The following is a 15577-nucleotide window of genomic DNA, read 5'->3' on the forward strand; positions in this document are numbered from 1 at the left end:
TGTTGGTATTGCTGGATCAGTTTGAGATTGTGGATGGTGTATGTTGCAGTGTGATTTCATTGGAAGGTCTGGCCTCCGGATTGGTGATCTTGTTTAGCTGAGGCAGTGATTTTGATGAGTGGAGAGAGTACATGAGATTGAGAGCCCCTGCAATGAGAGCCAAAGTATGTGAATAGCGGTTGCGCAAAAGGGTGGTGTCGCTTGGGGCGAGCACCGTGACACTGGTTGGAGTGGCATTATGGCCAAGAGGGTTCCTCGGAAAAAGGAAAAGAGAAAAGTGTGTAACTCCGAAGGGAAGTGCAAGTTCACGAAAGTGAAAGCTGCGGAGCAGAAGTTATGGTTAGAGTATTTCGAGTATGGCTTTGAGCATCGTGTTCGCGGCAGCGAAGTAGGAAACCATCTGGTTGGGGATGTCTGTCGAGGCAGAAGGGATGCAGGGGGAGAGAGAATCTTGAATTCTTAGTGTGATTCCGATCAGGGTATAGGGTGGATATTAGTGGTTCATCCTGGGAGATGTTCGAGGATATCAGCAGTGTATCAGGTCTTCCAAACTGCGGGCGTTGGGGCTAGTTCAGCAGGTGTATGTGATTGCAAGAGGAGAACTCGTGAGAGTTGCTCTGAGAGTGAGAATGGGTCCCTCAGTCGGTCCAGAATGGACAAAGTGGGCTTTGGATCGGGGATCCGGTGGTTCATGGTTTCCTAACCCTTATGGGTCGAGTGATTGTTGAAGATTTAGAGCAGAGTTGCATCTTGGGTAATTCTTGGTTACAGAGAGCGATGGACAGTACAGAGATCGGGCTTCAGTCGACAGAGCAGATTCAGCAGATGAGACAGAGGCTATTGACCGCCCAGAGCCGACAGGAAAGTTATGCAGACAGACGCCGGTCCGAGCTTGAGTTTCAGGTCGGTGACTTCGTACTCCTGAAGGCCTCTCCTTGGAGAGGAGTGATTCGATTCAAGAAGAGGGGCAAGTTGGGGCCCCAGTATATTGGGCCTTTTCATGTGATTGCGGGGGTAGGCCTGAGGGTCTACCGGTTGGAGTTGCCCACGGATTTGAGACAAATCCACGATATTTTTCATGTGTCGCAATTGAGGAAGTATGTAGCCGCTGAGTCGGCAGTGGTTCCATTAGAAGACATTCAGGTGGATGCAAGCCTGAATTATGCCGAGAAGCCAGTGGTCATCAGAGGACGGAAGATCGAGGTTCTGAGGAATAAGGAGATACCTCTGGTGTTAGTTCAGTGGCAGCACCGGAGGGGATCGGAAATGAACTGTGATCTAGAACGTGATATGTGGGAGCAGCATCCGGGGCTATTTTCAGAGTGAGACTTCGAGGGCGAAGTCTAGTTCCAGTGGGGGAGAGTTGTAACAGTCCGAAATTCCAAGTATTGTAATAATTATGTTTTTGGGGTGTTTTAAGAGGGGACTCGGCGAGTTGGAGCCTAGACTTGCCGAGTAGGATCGCAGACCGGGTCGCGGGTTCGCGACTGGACTCGACGAGTCCAGATATGGACTCGGCGAGTCTGCGCTGTTTAGCGAAAACCCTAACCGTTCAGGTTTGGGACGTATAAGAGGCACTTATTGGCCGTCATTGTTCATTTTAGCCTTCTGAGAAGAACCCTAAATCGATTGGGTGCGTCTGGAGCAAAGCATAAGGACCATTGTTGATTATAGAAGAGTGGTTGTGCAAGGAAGAGAAGGGATTGGCTAAAGGAGCAGAAAGGAAGTCACATTCTGAGGATTGGGGACACAGAGGATACATCATCCAGGTAAGAATTCGAGTATACTCTGCTATGTTGATGTCATATTGGAATTAGGGTTTATGGAACCCTTTTGTGACTAGATTGAATGTTACCCTAGTCCCCCAAACGATTGTAACCTTGTATTGGGACCTTTGTAGGTCCAGAATGTCCCATGCCTGTGCATTTCGGGAATTGATGAAGGCTTTGGATTGGAATCCTTATGCCTTAGGTCAAAATGTGAATTATGAATCATTGGGTGTATCATGAGCACTGAAATGAGGACCTTACGTGATGAGCCAGTCTAGGAAGGCCAGGCCAATGAATGGTCGGAGCAGTTCTGCCATTGGAAAGTAGTTTGAGAGGTTGCATGGCATGGACTCGCCGAGTCCGATGAACAGACTCGGCGAGTAGCTTGAAGATTTACTGGGACTCGTCGAGTCGTTCTTCAGACTCGGCGAGTTGAGTCGGGGTGGCCCCGCGATTCTTCCAGGAGAAACTCGTCGAGTAAAAAGGGGATACTCGACGTGTAGGAAGGGAATCTTAAGGGATCGGTGAGTTAAGGGCGAGTGGACTCAGAGTGGTCGAACTCGGCGAGTCTTGGGGTGACTCGGCGAGTTAGGTCGCGGGTTGAGTGAAGTTCTGAGCATGGGGACTCGGCGAGTCTTAGGGTTGACTCGGCGAGTAGGGTCAGTCAGGGGTTGACTTTGACCTTGTCTTCGACCAAGGATTGACCAGTGGTTCCAGGGGTATTTTGGTAATTGTTGTTTATCGTTTGAGTTCAGTGCATTGGTGGCTATCCAGAGGTGGAGATCGTATCAGTGATCAGAGCAGCTTGAGCTATCTATTCAGTCGGCAGTTTCGAGGTGAGTTATCCTCACTATATCGCTAGGGTTTATGGCACCAAGGCCGACCCTTTTTACCGGATGGAAATCCGGGTAGTTGTCATTATATGTTACAGGCCGGAAGGCATTACTATGTGGACCGGAAGGTCATGGCCTGGAAAGGCGTATGTATGCATTTAGTATGTTGACTGATTCATAGGGTAATGTTATGATAGTGACCGGCTAGACCGGTATCTTGTTAGAGTAATGCTATGATATGTGATCTGTTGATCGATTGTTGTCTGTGAACTGCTATATGATTGTTTGTTATTTTATATATGCATTTTATGCTTATGGGCCGGAAGGCGATATGTTATGGGCCGGAAGGCAATATGTTATGGGCCGGAAGGCGATTATGTTGTGTGATGGACCGGAAGGTCGGCGTGGGTAGGACCGGAAGGTTTACCCAGCAGGGACGGAAGTCCCCTGAGACACATGGACCGGAAGGTCAGGGCCTGGAAAGGCGTATATGTGGTTGGTATGCTGGGGGTATCTCACTAAGCTTTCGGGCTTACAGTTGTGGTTTTATGTTTCAGGTTCTCAAGAGTCTGTGGCAAGGCAAAGGCGTGATCGTACCGTTCCTCGCATTGGTGTTTTATGATATGAACCTGGGAAAATACTTTGTTAAATAATGTATTGAAAACCTTTTTGTAACAACGTTATTAAAATGAGTGGTTTTTGAAAAGTTTTAATTGTTTCGAAATTTTGGATGTTACAACTTGTATCACTTCATGGAATCTATCTCGAGTGATCGTGAGACAGTAATATCATATAAGTCTTCAAACCTAGAGATAGGATTTGTTGATTATGAGTTGGTTGTGCATTGATTGTATGAAAACGCATCGGTAACTCGATGATATAAAACGTACTTTTGTGAATGATTCAACTAGTAGTAGAACAAGGAATATGAGTCGAAGTTTATTTGTTCCTTTTGGTCCTTAGAGGATTAGAATTGATATCTGGGTCCCTCGATGATTTTTTTTGACCTGTGTATCGGGCCCGGTCAGAACCAAATTGATGTGTTCAGTTTAGTTCTATGTCAAACAAATCGGAAATCTGGAAACAAACTGCTAGACAATAAGTACGACATTGTTCCATGTATTTATCTAGCTAATATCTAGAACAAAGGATTATATGATCACTTATCTTAAATGACGTATCATCATCATCTCAGTTCCGCGAGACTTTGAAAGAGCTACGATTGTTGGTCGTTTCCTGAAGTCATACCTGTAACTATAGTTATTAGACTTATCCAAGTGGGAGACTATTAGATAAGGTGTCCATGTCCATAACTATATTTGGTATGTACCTGACCCGACTTCGCATGGTCCTTTTGGGTTGCATGGCATTACAATGCTTTGATAGTCATAATGAGAAAAGGATACTTATGGTTTATTAATATATTATAGGTTCTAATATATTAATAGTATTATTTAATTAGTATTGACCAATAATTAATTTGGAATTAATTTTGTGATAAAAAAAGTGAGTAATTAAATATATAGGGTTTGATTTGTAAATCATTCATTCTTATATAGTGGGCTTATGGTTCATGACTCGCTAGATTAGGCTAGGACCCATTGGGTGCTCCACGGATGCTCCATGGAGGTTAAAACCCATGGATCATGGGGGAAATGAAAATCCATGCATATTAGGGTTTACATGGTGTAATACATTATATTATTATAAAAACCATAAGTGTCTTGAATCTCATCATAATCCATTAATAAAATCTAAATCCCAAAATCCTTATCATGGTCCCGAACAAGTGTGTACAATCAAGCTGGAGCCTTCCCGCGATCCTTATAAGTACCTGAAACAAATAACACATAACACGGTAAGCACGAAGCTTAGTGAGTTCCCCAAAATACCATACATAGCTCATTAGTCACTCATGGCCATAACACAATAAGACCCTCCGGTCAACGTGTCTCAGTGGAACCCTCTGGTCCTAACTCAGTAAACTCATAGCAACAATAATCAACATAAATCCCAAAGACATAATGCAGATTAATACAATACATAGATAGCACATAAACAACTTAATCACATAAAGATACCACTCATCGTAAGTATAGTGAGAAAACTCAGCTCGTAGTCAGCAAGTAATAGACATGTACTCGTAGATCCCGAACTAGCCTCCGCCTAACACATTTTATAAACATCTCTAATGAAAACCTCATTCTTACATCACAAGTTTCTCTAACTCTTTTCTAACCCTTGAAATGGGTAAAAGTCCATTTTACCCTTCCACAATTTCTATTACTAATGTTGGCCAAGCCCTAAAGTCAATAGTAGACAATTTAGGTCAACAAGAGTCACACCCCCAAACTGAATTGGCAGAAACATTCGGGGGTGGAGGAAGTCATGTATAGTGTCATAACAATGCATAATAGTAAACAAATAACAAAATCATCCGTTGTATTAATGGTATAATTTTAGATAAGTGCGTTCTGTGCAATAATAATATGACACCAAAAGTGAAAAATCAAAATAAGACGAGTCTGAAAAGTGCTCCGTCTTCCCAAAACCTGTCATCTATACTTGTCTACTGTTGACCTGAGAATACAAGTTCTTTTGAAAGAGAGGATCAGTATTTAAGTTGGAGTTCATAAGTATTTAGTGTCAAATGTTTGTATATGTTTGAAGAAAGTGTTTGCAAATGTTTGTAGTAAAAGTTTGTTATACGCATTTGTATGACCTAGAAAATCCTATATTTCCTACTAGAAATGTAGTCTTCTACCAAGACCCGAATGTTCTCTGTATTGTTAGTTTGTAAAAGTGAGTGTTTTTCCCAAGTATGACTATAATTACCAAAATATAGTTTACATTACCGTTTATGCAAGAAGATCACAATGTGAATGTAGTGGGAAAAATAATGATGTACTGTAGTATTGTATATATTAACTACTGTTGTACTTACTACCTTAAACCAATTGTTAATTAAGGTATAATGTGATATAGTTGTAACCATGCTTGATCGACTAGAGAAAAACGCAACGCTCGAAGACATCGAAATGGTACGACATTTTGTCACCCATAGACCTGCAGGTCACACTGTAGCTAGTAGCAAGGTGTAGGATGGTCAATCCAGTATAGATCTATACACAAACTCATGCTCTCCCTCCAGGAGACTCTGGTTATAAAACATGACACAGCAGATACTGCCATGCCATGAAGTAGTGGCTCAGATTAATGTTATAGTATTCTTGTAGTTATATAGTATGCGCTATCTGTTCTAGTGTATTGTATGTTCTCTTTGTATAGTGTATAGTATGTTCCTCCTTGTTTCTCATTATATGTTCTTTCTGTTTCTCGTTATAGTATGTTCTTTCCATTTCTCGTTATAGTATGTTTGAACTGACTCATGTATGAACTGACTCTTGTATGTTTCATTGTACTAGAAATAGTGAATAGTAATCTCCTAAACTATACCTATTATAGTTTACTAGTGATGTTGTTTGAATGACTGAGTATGTTTGTACACGTTTGATACTCAAAGGCATTGAACTGATGTAAGAAACTTTTATATCTATACAGATATACATAACATATAACTAAAATTCAAACGACCTTTGGACAAACAACCAATATATCTATACAAATATACATAATATATAACTAAGATTCAAATGACCTTCGGACAAACAACCAATACCCTAAGTCCACAACCAAACAAGGAACATGAAATAAAGTGAGTTATCAGTCCTAAGTGCTTTCAGTCTCATTTATATAACTATATCTGAATAGACATGATTTTTAACAATATATAAGTTTAAAAGAGTTTAGCATCTAAAAGAGTTTGATAAAAGGGTTTTGAAATAGTTTGTTTGATAACACAGTCTTGAAGTATAAGAAATCCACTTGTTTGATAGTTATTAATCACATGCGATTGATATAACAATTATAATGTTTTAACTTGTATTCGCCCCTCCCCCCCCCCCCCATAAAAGCATTTAAAATCATTTAAAAGGTAAGTTAGGGGTATGAACTCACCTGTAGTGAGTGGTTCCAATGTAAGATTGGAAAAGGATGCTAAGTGCTAAGTGAAATCTCGGTCACAAACGGATCATTTTTGAAGCTTGAAAGGGGGTTCATGGTCCAAGAACTAGTAGGTGTTTTTGGTGGTCTTGGTGAAAGTGATGAAGACTTGAAGATTTATCCAAAAAGATATTTTATGGATGAAAACATGGATCTTCACTAGATAATGCAGTGTATCAACTAATCAATGGAAGGAATACTTACATTTTTGGAAGATCAAGGTGAAAAGATTGATGATAGTTGAGAGAGAAGTGAGTTTCTTGAGTTGGAAGTGTGAAAAAGTGGTGAAAAATGAAGGAATATCATATATGAAGGAGGAGTTCATGGCCAGCCAAGGGTTTACGGCCGTAAATTCTAATTTACGGCTGTAACTCCAATACTTGGAGTTTTCCGGCTTAGATGCTACACAGTGAACTCTAGATTATACTTCATAACACCCCTTCTTTGATTAAACGAAGCTTAGAATACTCAAATATACCCTAAAAAATACTAAAGCTAGCAGAAACGATTCTGGCTTTGATTAAATTGAATAAAAATTTCGGGTTGTCACATCGTTCCACCGGTAGAGAGAATTTCATCCCGAAATCAGAGTTTAAGAAATTACAAATATTTAAGTAAAAAGATGAGGATATTTCATTTTCATTTGGTCCTCGCATTCCCAAGTGAATTCAGGTCCCTGCTTGGCATTCCAGCGAACCTTCACTATCGGGATACGACTTTGTTTCGTTTGCTTGACCTCTCGGTCCATAAACTATACTAGTTCTTCCATAAAGTTGAAGCTCTCGTTGATTTCGATTTCGTCGAGTAGGATTACAAGAGTCTACTCGAATAGATACTTTTTCAAGTTCGAGACGTGGAAGGTAGGGTGTACGTTACTAAGTTCATGAGGTAGTTTGAGTTTGTAAGCTACAGGTCCGATTCTAGCGATAATCTCGAAAGGCCCTACGTATCTTGGATTTAGCTTTCCATGCTTTCCGAAGCATATCAAGCTCTTTTAGGGTGAGATCTTCAAAAGGACATGGTCACTGACCAGGAATTCCAATGGTTTCCTTCTCTTGTCTGCGTAGCTTTTCTGTCGGTCTCTAGAGGCTTTCAATCATTCATGAATTTGAATGATCTTCTCTGTCATTTCCCGAATGATCTCTGGACCTGTGAGAGTGCTGTCAGTAACCCGTCCTTTAGCTAACTACTTGTCACCCACCTCAGCCCAACACAAAGGGGATCTACACTTTTGGTCGTAGAGCGCTTCAGAAGGAGCAACCTTTATGCTTGTGTGATAAATGTTATTGTAGGAAAACTCGACCAGGGGTAGATGAGTATCCCTTGCTTTTCCGAAGTCTATCACACAGGTTCTCAACATGTCTTCCAAAGTTTGGATAGTCCTCTCACTTTTTCCGTCGGTCTGCGGATGGTAGGCTGAACTCATGTCCAGCCTAGTTCCTAGGGAACTTTGTAGCAACTACCAGAACCTTGAAGTGAATCTACTCTCTCTATCAGATATAATGGATATAGGAACACCATGCAGTGCTATGATCTCCCTAATGTATGTTATCGTTAGCTTCTCTATCTTGTCAGTTTCCTTGATAGGTAGGAAGTGTGCGGACTTTGTTAACATGTCTACGATCGCCCAAATGGTAACGAGACTACCCGTTGTCTTGGGCAACTTGGTTATGAAGTCCATCGTGATCCGCTCTCACTTTCATTCCGGTATCGCTTGTTGATGTAGTAATCTTTAGGGTTTCTAGTATTCGACCTTAACCTTGGTGCAAGTAAGACACTTACTCACGAAGGTAGCGATCTCCGCTTTCATGTTAGGGCACCAGTATAACTTCTTAAGGTCAAGATACATTTTATTTGAACCTGGGTGGACGAAATATAGAGTGTTGTGCACTTCAATCATGACCAATTCTCTGAAACCACCGTGCTTCGGTTTCCAGATCCGGTCCATGAGATATAAGGCTCCACCGCCCTTGACTTCCAAGTTCTTATCCATCCCTCTCAAGGATTCACCCGCCACATTTTCAGGTTTTAAGGCTTCTAGCTGAGTCTCCTTGATTTGTGTGGATAGGTGTGAGTGGATAGATATAGTCAATAATTTGACTCTATGACCAGAGTATTTTTCCGACTTAGGGCGTCAGCTACTACGTTGGCTTTACCAGGGTGATAATGAATTTTGCATTCGTATTCATTGAGTAGTTCAACTCACCGTCGTTGTCTCATATTGAGCTCCTTCTGGCTGAATATATGTTGCAGGCTTTTGTGGTCTGTAAAGATAGTGCTTTTTGTACCATACAGGTAGTGTCTCCAGATCTTCAGAGCAAATACCACTGCTCCTAACTCAAGATCGTGTGTGGTGTAGTGGACTTCGTGTGTCTTCAATTGCCTTGAGGCATAGATGATAACCTTAACTCCTTTCGTAAGGACACAACCGAGCCCTTGGTTGGAAGCATCACAATAAGCTACGAAGTCTTCTATCCTTTCTGGGAGGGATAGTATCAGTGTGCTGCATAAGGCTCGCTTTAGCGTTTCGAATGATTTTTCTTGTTTATCTTCCCAATCAAAGGTCATGCCCTTCTGGGTGAATGTAGTAAACGGTTTCGCGATCCTAGAGAATTTCTAAATGAACCTGCGATAGTAACCAGTGAGGCCTAGAAATTGACGAATTTCTGTAGGCATCTTCGGTGCTGACCAGTTTTCAATGGCTTTAATATTGGAAGGGTCCACATGAATTCCTTCTTTGCTAACCATGTGGCCCAACAATTCGACTCTTTGGATCCAAAATGCACACTTTGAGAACTTCGTGTAGAGTTTCTCTGACCATAGTGTTTCTAAGATCAACTGTAGGTATTTACTATGCTCCTCCCTACTACGAGAGTAGATAAGTATGCCATCGATGAATACAGTGACGAACTAATATAAGTAAGGACGGCACACCCTATTCATTAAGTCCATGAATACTGTGGGCACATTAGTTAATCTGAATGGTATCACTATGAACTCATAGTGTCCATAACAAGTTCGGAAGGTTGTCTTTAGAACATCCTTCTCTAGCACTCGTAACTGGTGATACCCGGATCTCAGATCAATCTTTGAAAAGTAATTTGCCCCTGCATTTGGTCGAACAAATCATCTATGTGAGGCAAAGGGTAACGATTCTTGACGGTAAGCTTGTTTAGCTCCCTATAGTCAATACTCATACGGAACGATCTGTCTTTCTTCTTTATGAATAACACTGGTGCTCCCCAAGGTGAGAAGCTTGGTCTAATAAAGCCCTTGCTAAGCATTTCGTTAAGTTGACCGGATAGCTCCTGCATCTTAGCTGGTGCTAGATGGTAGGGCGATTTGGATACTGGGGTAGCCCCTGGAAGTAAGTCAATTCTGAATTCGACTTGACGTTGTTGAGGAAATCCCGGTAGTTATTCTGGAAAGATATCAGGAAAGTCGGCGTACTTCTGGGATGTTCTTTATGCCTTTTAACTCTTGGCTCGTATCAACAACATGAGCAAGGAATGTGTGACATTCCTTTCGCAAGAATTACTGGGCTTGAATACTCGAGATTATACGAAGGTTCGTGTCGGGTTTGTCGCTGTAGATAACTAGGGTTTCGCTAGACAATAGATTAAGACGAACGGCTTTTTGCCACACATGATGTCGATGCGATGAAGACTTAACCAATCCATTTCGATTATGACGTCGAAAATTTTAATTGAGACTGGAATGAGGTCGATTGGAAAGGAATGGATATCTAAAGTTAGAGTACATCCTATGTAATACTGCTAGTGCTCTCAGTCTTTCCGTTAGCCATTTCTACAGTGAATGGTTCTTTAAGGCGCATGATTGTTGTTTAAGTAAGTGAGTAAATTTCTGGTTCATGAAACTCCTCTCCGCTCCACTATCAAATTGTATGCATGCATAAGAGTTATCAAGGAGGAACGTACTAGTGACCACTGTAGGGTCTACTACCGCTTCCTGTTGGCCTATAGCCAAAAATCTTCCTATGTCGCCCACGCTCCCTGCCTTCGGGCAGTTCCATTGTAATGGCCTACCTTGCCACATCCGTAGCAATCCTGGCCCACACTAACCATGGGGATTTGGTTGATTGGTCTTGCCAGAGATTTGCAGAAACAGACAGTGTGCCCTTCTTGTTGCAGTTAGAGCACTGCATTTCCCAACAGGGTCCATTATGGTGGAAATTGCACTTGGCGCACTTGGGCAAGCTCCCAGCATACTACTTTGTTGGTGCGGTGGTAGTAGGTGTTAACGCAGCATGAACCGCCACGACCCGCTACTTTTTGGCCGAGTTCTATGTCACTTTGTTCTTCTTGTTACCCCAGAACTTCCGCTTGCTGTTAGCGGCTTTGGACGGTTCAAGGATGGCCAAGGTTGCTGTTGTTGTCGGGATGTGGACTCCATGATCTACAGGCCGCTGTGCCAGTCCTTGGCACTATCGAAGGTTGTGGGGTTTAAAGCTAAGACATTCCCCTGAAATGGAGGCATCAACTCCTAAATATAACTTTCAACTTTCTTTCCCTCGGTAGGGACCATTCCTGGATATAGAGCCACCAGATCGCTGAATATGGCGGTGTAGGAAACTATGTCGGAGCCTTTCATGGTTAGGCTCCAGAGTTCTTGTTCAAGTTTCTGAACCCCACCCCTCAGGCAATACTCTTCAATCATGAATTCCTTCAAAGCTTCCCAGCCGATAGCATTATCCACTACTAGAGTTAGTGACTTGACATGGCTATTCCACCACATCAGAGCTCTGTCTGTGTAGGTGCAGCCAACAAATTTAACCTTGCTTGCTCCCTTCCGGACAGGAGCAGATCTAAAAGATCGACTCCGTCTTCTCGAACCATTGCGAGAGGGAAATAATTCCGCCAGTCCCATTAAAGGACCTGGGCTTGCAATTGGTGACGTCCTTATGAACACTCCCTAGCGCACGGGAGCATCACCTTGAGTACATTGTGTAGCAGCACCATTCCTACTAGTACTGCTAGCACTGAATTGAGCTAAAGCTGCCACAACAGCCGCAGATACCACCACTTGGAGAGTTGTATGATTGTATTGTGGAGGAGGTGGTTGAGTTGGAGTTATCAGAGGATTACGCCTTGTCACTCTTCATGGAGGCATTCTTAACTGAAAGTTTACAAAGATGACACTAATAGTAAGCACGAAGCTTAGTAAGTACCCCAAAATACCATACATAGCTCATCAGCCACTCTAGGCCATAACACAATAAGACCCTCCGGTCAACGTGTCTCAGTGGAACCATCCGGTCCCAACTCAGTAAACTCATAGCAACAATAATCAACATAAATCCCAAAGAGATAATGCAGATTAGTGCAATACATATATAGCACATAAACAACTCAATCACATAAAGATACCACTCCTGGTAAGTATAGTGAGAAAACTCACCTTGTAGTCAGCAAGTAATAGACACGTACTCGTAGATCCCGAACTAGTCTCCGCCTAACACATTTTATAAACATCTCTAATCAAAACCTCATTCTTACATCACAAGTTTCTCTAACTCTTTTCTAACCCCATTTTACCCTTCCACAATTTCTATTACTATTGTTGGCCAAGCCCTAAAGTGAACAATAGACAATTTAGGTCAACAACCCTAATTCGACATGACTTGCCGAGTGTACTTGAGTGACTCGCCGAGTCCAGTAGATTCTCAGAGTTCCTTGAAGTGGTTCTGCTCGTCGAGTTATCCTAACTCACCTAGTAACAGCATCGACGGCTCAAACGGGAAAACCCTATCCGACTCGTCAAGTCAGCCCCTTGACTCAGAGAGACCATTCGATTCTTATCTCATTCAGACAATTCCAAGGAAAGGAACCTACCCAAACTCTAGATGTATACTCCTAAGGCTCATTTATCATGTAAAGTCACATGCTCTACGTTCATGCATGGCATTAAGAGCTTAAAATGCCAAATGACACCTCAACAAGGGTTTCTCACCCAATATCACCTACTATGGTTGGATAAAGCAGGGACATCTGGACTCTAGGGACTTTACATGATCTAGATCTGAAGGCCAAACGTTCTCAATGAACATGAGCCACTCAAGGTCCACATATTTGGGGAGAAGAAACCCTAGATCCCCACAAACAAGAGATTTACTTAAAGAAATGAGAATGGAGAAACTTGATACCTTCCTTTGACATTCTGGAGTGAAACAATCTCAGATCTTGCAACACCCTCTTGATCCTTGGCTTGTAATCCTTCATTTCTCTTCACAAAATGCACCAAAAACTCATAATTAGCTAAGCACACTCTTTTACAGCTCAATGGTCGTTTAGGGTTTTCTCTCAGGGAAGCGTATCCGTAAATGAGGCTATGATTGCCTTTAATAGGCCACAGGCCCAAGAATTTAGGGTTTCTACCAGCAGCGGTGACTCGGCGAGTCGCCTCACTGACTTGTCGAATCAGCTCACTAATCCATGTCACTAGCCATGACCCTACTTGACGAGTTGAGGCACCAAATGGTCGAGTCACTCAACCAATCTCAAAATAAATATGTAAAATATTATACCTGGGAATCTGGATATTACAAGATTTGATTCTGATTACCATGGGGGAAGTATGCATGATTGTGGGGATGGACTGGCTTAGTCGATTTGGTGCCATGATAGATTGCAAGGGCCAGCGAGCGGTAGTTCGAACCCCAAGTGGGGGAGAACTGATTAGATATAGCGATGGCACCAGAGTGGGATCAGGGTTTTGTTCAGCTGCCAGGGCTCGACAGTATATTCAGTATGGGTGTGCGGGTTATCTAGCGTATGTTGTGGATATGCGAACCAGGGATCAGATTTTAGTGTATGAGGTTCCAGTAGTCAGGGAGTTTGCTGATGTGTTTTTGGAGGAGTTTCCAGGGATACCTCCGGAAAGTCAGGTCGAGTTTCGAATCGACTTGGTGCTTGGTGCGGCCCCTATCGCCAAGGTGCGTATCTGTTGGTGCCACCGGAGATGCAGGAGCTGTCATCACAATTGTAGGAACGGCTAGGAAAGCAGTTCATTCGAACTAGCAGTTCTCCATGGGGAGCATCGATCCTCTTCATCAGGAAGAAGGATGGTTCGCACCGGATGTGCATTGATTATAGGGAGTTGAACAAGTTGATGGTGAAGAACCGTTATCCACTCCCGAGGATAGATGATCTCTTTGATCAGTTACATGGTGCATCTGGGTTCTCCAACATATATTTGAGGTTAAGGTATCATCAGGTGTGGGTTAGAGTGGAGGACTTGGAGAAGACCGCGTTTCAGAGTTGTTATGGTCATTACGAGTTCGTGGTGATGCCATTTGGGCTCACCAATGCGCCAACAATATTTATGGACTTGATGAATCAGGAATGCAAACCGATGCTTGATCTTTCAGTCATAGTGTTTATTGATGATATATTGGTATATTCCAAGACCAGGGAGCAGCACGACGAGCACCTCAGGGAACTATTGGGAGTTCTGAGGCAAAGACGGTTGTATGATAAGTTCTTGAAGTGTGAGTTTTGGTTACGAGAGGTCCAGTTCCTCGGACATCTCGTTAACCAGGATGGATTCTGGTTAATTCGACCAAAATTGAGGCAGTCATGCAGTAGGAGGCGGTGAGATCTCCCTCAGATATCAGGAGTTTTGTAGGATTAGCAGGGTACTACCGGAGATTCATTCGGGATTTCTCCAAAATCGTAGTACCCTTCACTCGTCTAACGAGGAAGGGGGCAGATTTCCGGTGGGACCCTGAGCAGCAGAGGGCATTTGAGACCCTTTGTCAGCGTTTGTGCGAGGCTCCAGTGTTTACCCTCCTGGAGGGAGTTGAGAATTTTGTGGTGTACTATGATGCATCCATCACATGCCTGGGGGCGGTCCTCGTGCCGAGGGGACTAGTGATATCCTACGCATCACGGCAGCTGAAGCCGCATGAGACTAGATACCCTACGCATGATTTAGAGCATGGAACGGTGATGTTCGCTCTCAATATATGGAGACATTACCTATATGGGGTCCGTTGTACCATATACACGGATCACAAGAGCTTGAGACATATCATGGATCAGCTGAACCTGAAAATAAGGCAACACAGGTGGCTGGATGTAGTCAAGGACTACGATTGCGAGATCCTTTACCATGCTGGTAAAGCGAATGTGGTGGCGGATGCTTTGAGCCGCAAGTCAGCTGGGTCTTCCAGCCCAATGATATGTATAAGGATAGTGGTAGATTCTCCGCTTGTGACTTTGATTAGAGATGCTCAGGTTGAGGGCATGCGACCAGAGAAATTGAAGCTGAAGAGGATCAAGGGTGAGAACACCCGGTTTGTGCAGGATAGCCGAGGATTATTGACCCGATGTTGTGGGGTATGGGTTCTGATGTCTAGAGAGGTCAGACAGACAGTAATAGAGGAGGCTCATAAGTCTCATTTCTCTATTCACCCAAGGGCTGCCATGATGTACAAAGACCTGAGTTTGAGTTATTGGTGGCCATGTATGAAGCGAAAAATCGCTTGGTTCGTCAAGAGGTGCTTAACCTATAGGATGGTCAAAGCCGAGCATCAAAAGCCGCAGGGTATGCTGCAGTCCCTAGAGATTCCCATGTGGAAATGGGAACAGATCACGATGGATTTCATTACCAAGCTACCGAGGATGGTGATGGGATTTGATACTATATGGGTTATCGTAGATCGATTGACCAAGAGTGCCCATTTCTTGGCTATACGAGAGAGTTCTTCGGCAGAGAAGTTGGCCGACGTGTATGTTAGCGAGATAGTTGCTTGCCATGGGGTTCCGGTGTCCATTGTTTCTGACCGGGATGCTAGATTTACCTCCTGTTTCTAGCAGAAGTTCCATGAGGAACTGGGCATGTGACTACACTTTAGCATAACATTTCATCCACAGACCGACGATCAGAGTGAGC

The sequence above is a fragment of the Lactuca serriola genome, chromosome 7 (assembly GCF_051521515.1).
Source record: "Lactuca serriola cultivar US96UC23 chromosome 7, Lser_US96UC23_V15, whole genome shotgun sequence".
NCBI lineage: Eukaryota > Viridiplantae > Streptophyta > Magnoliopsida > Asterales > Asteraceae > Lactuca > Lactuca serriola.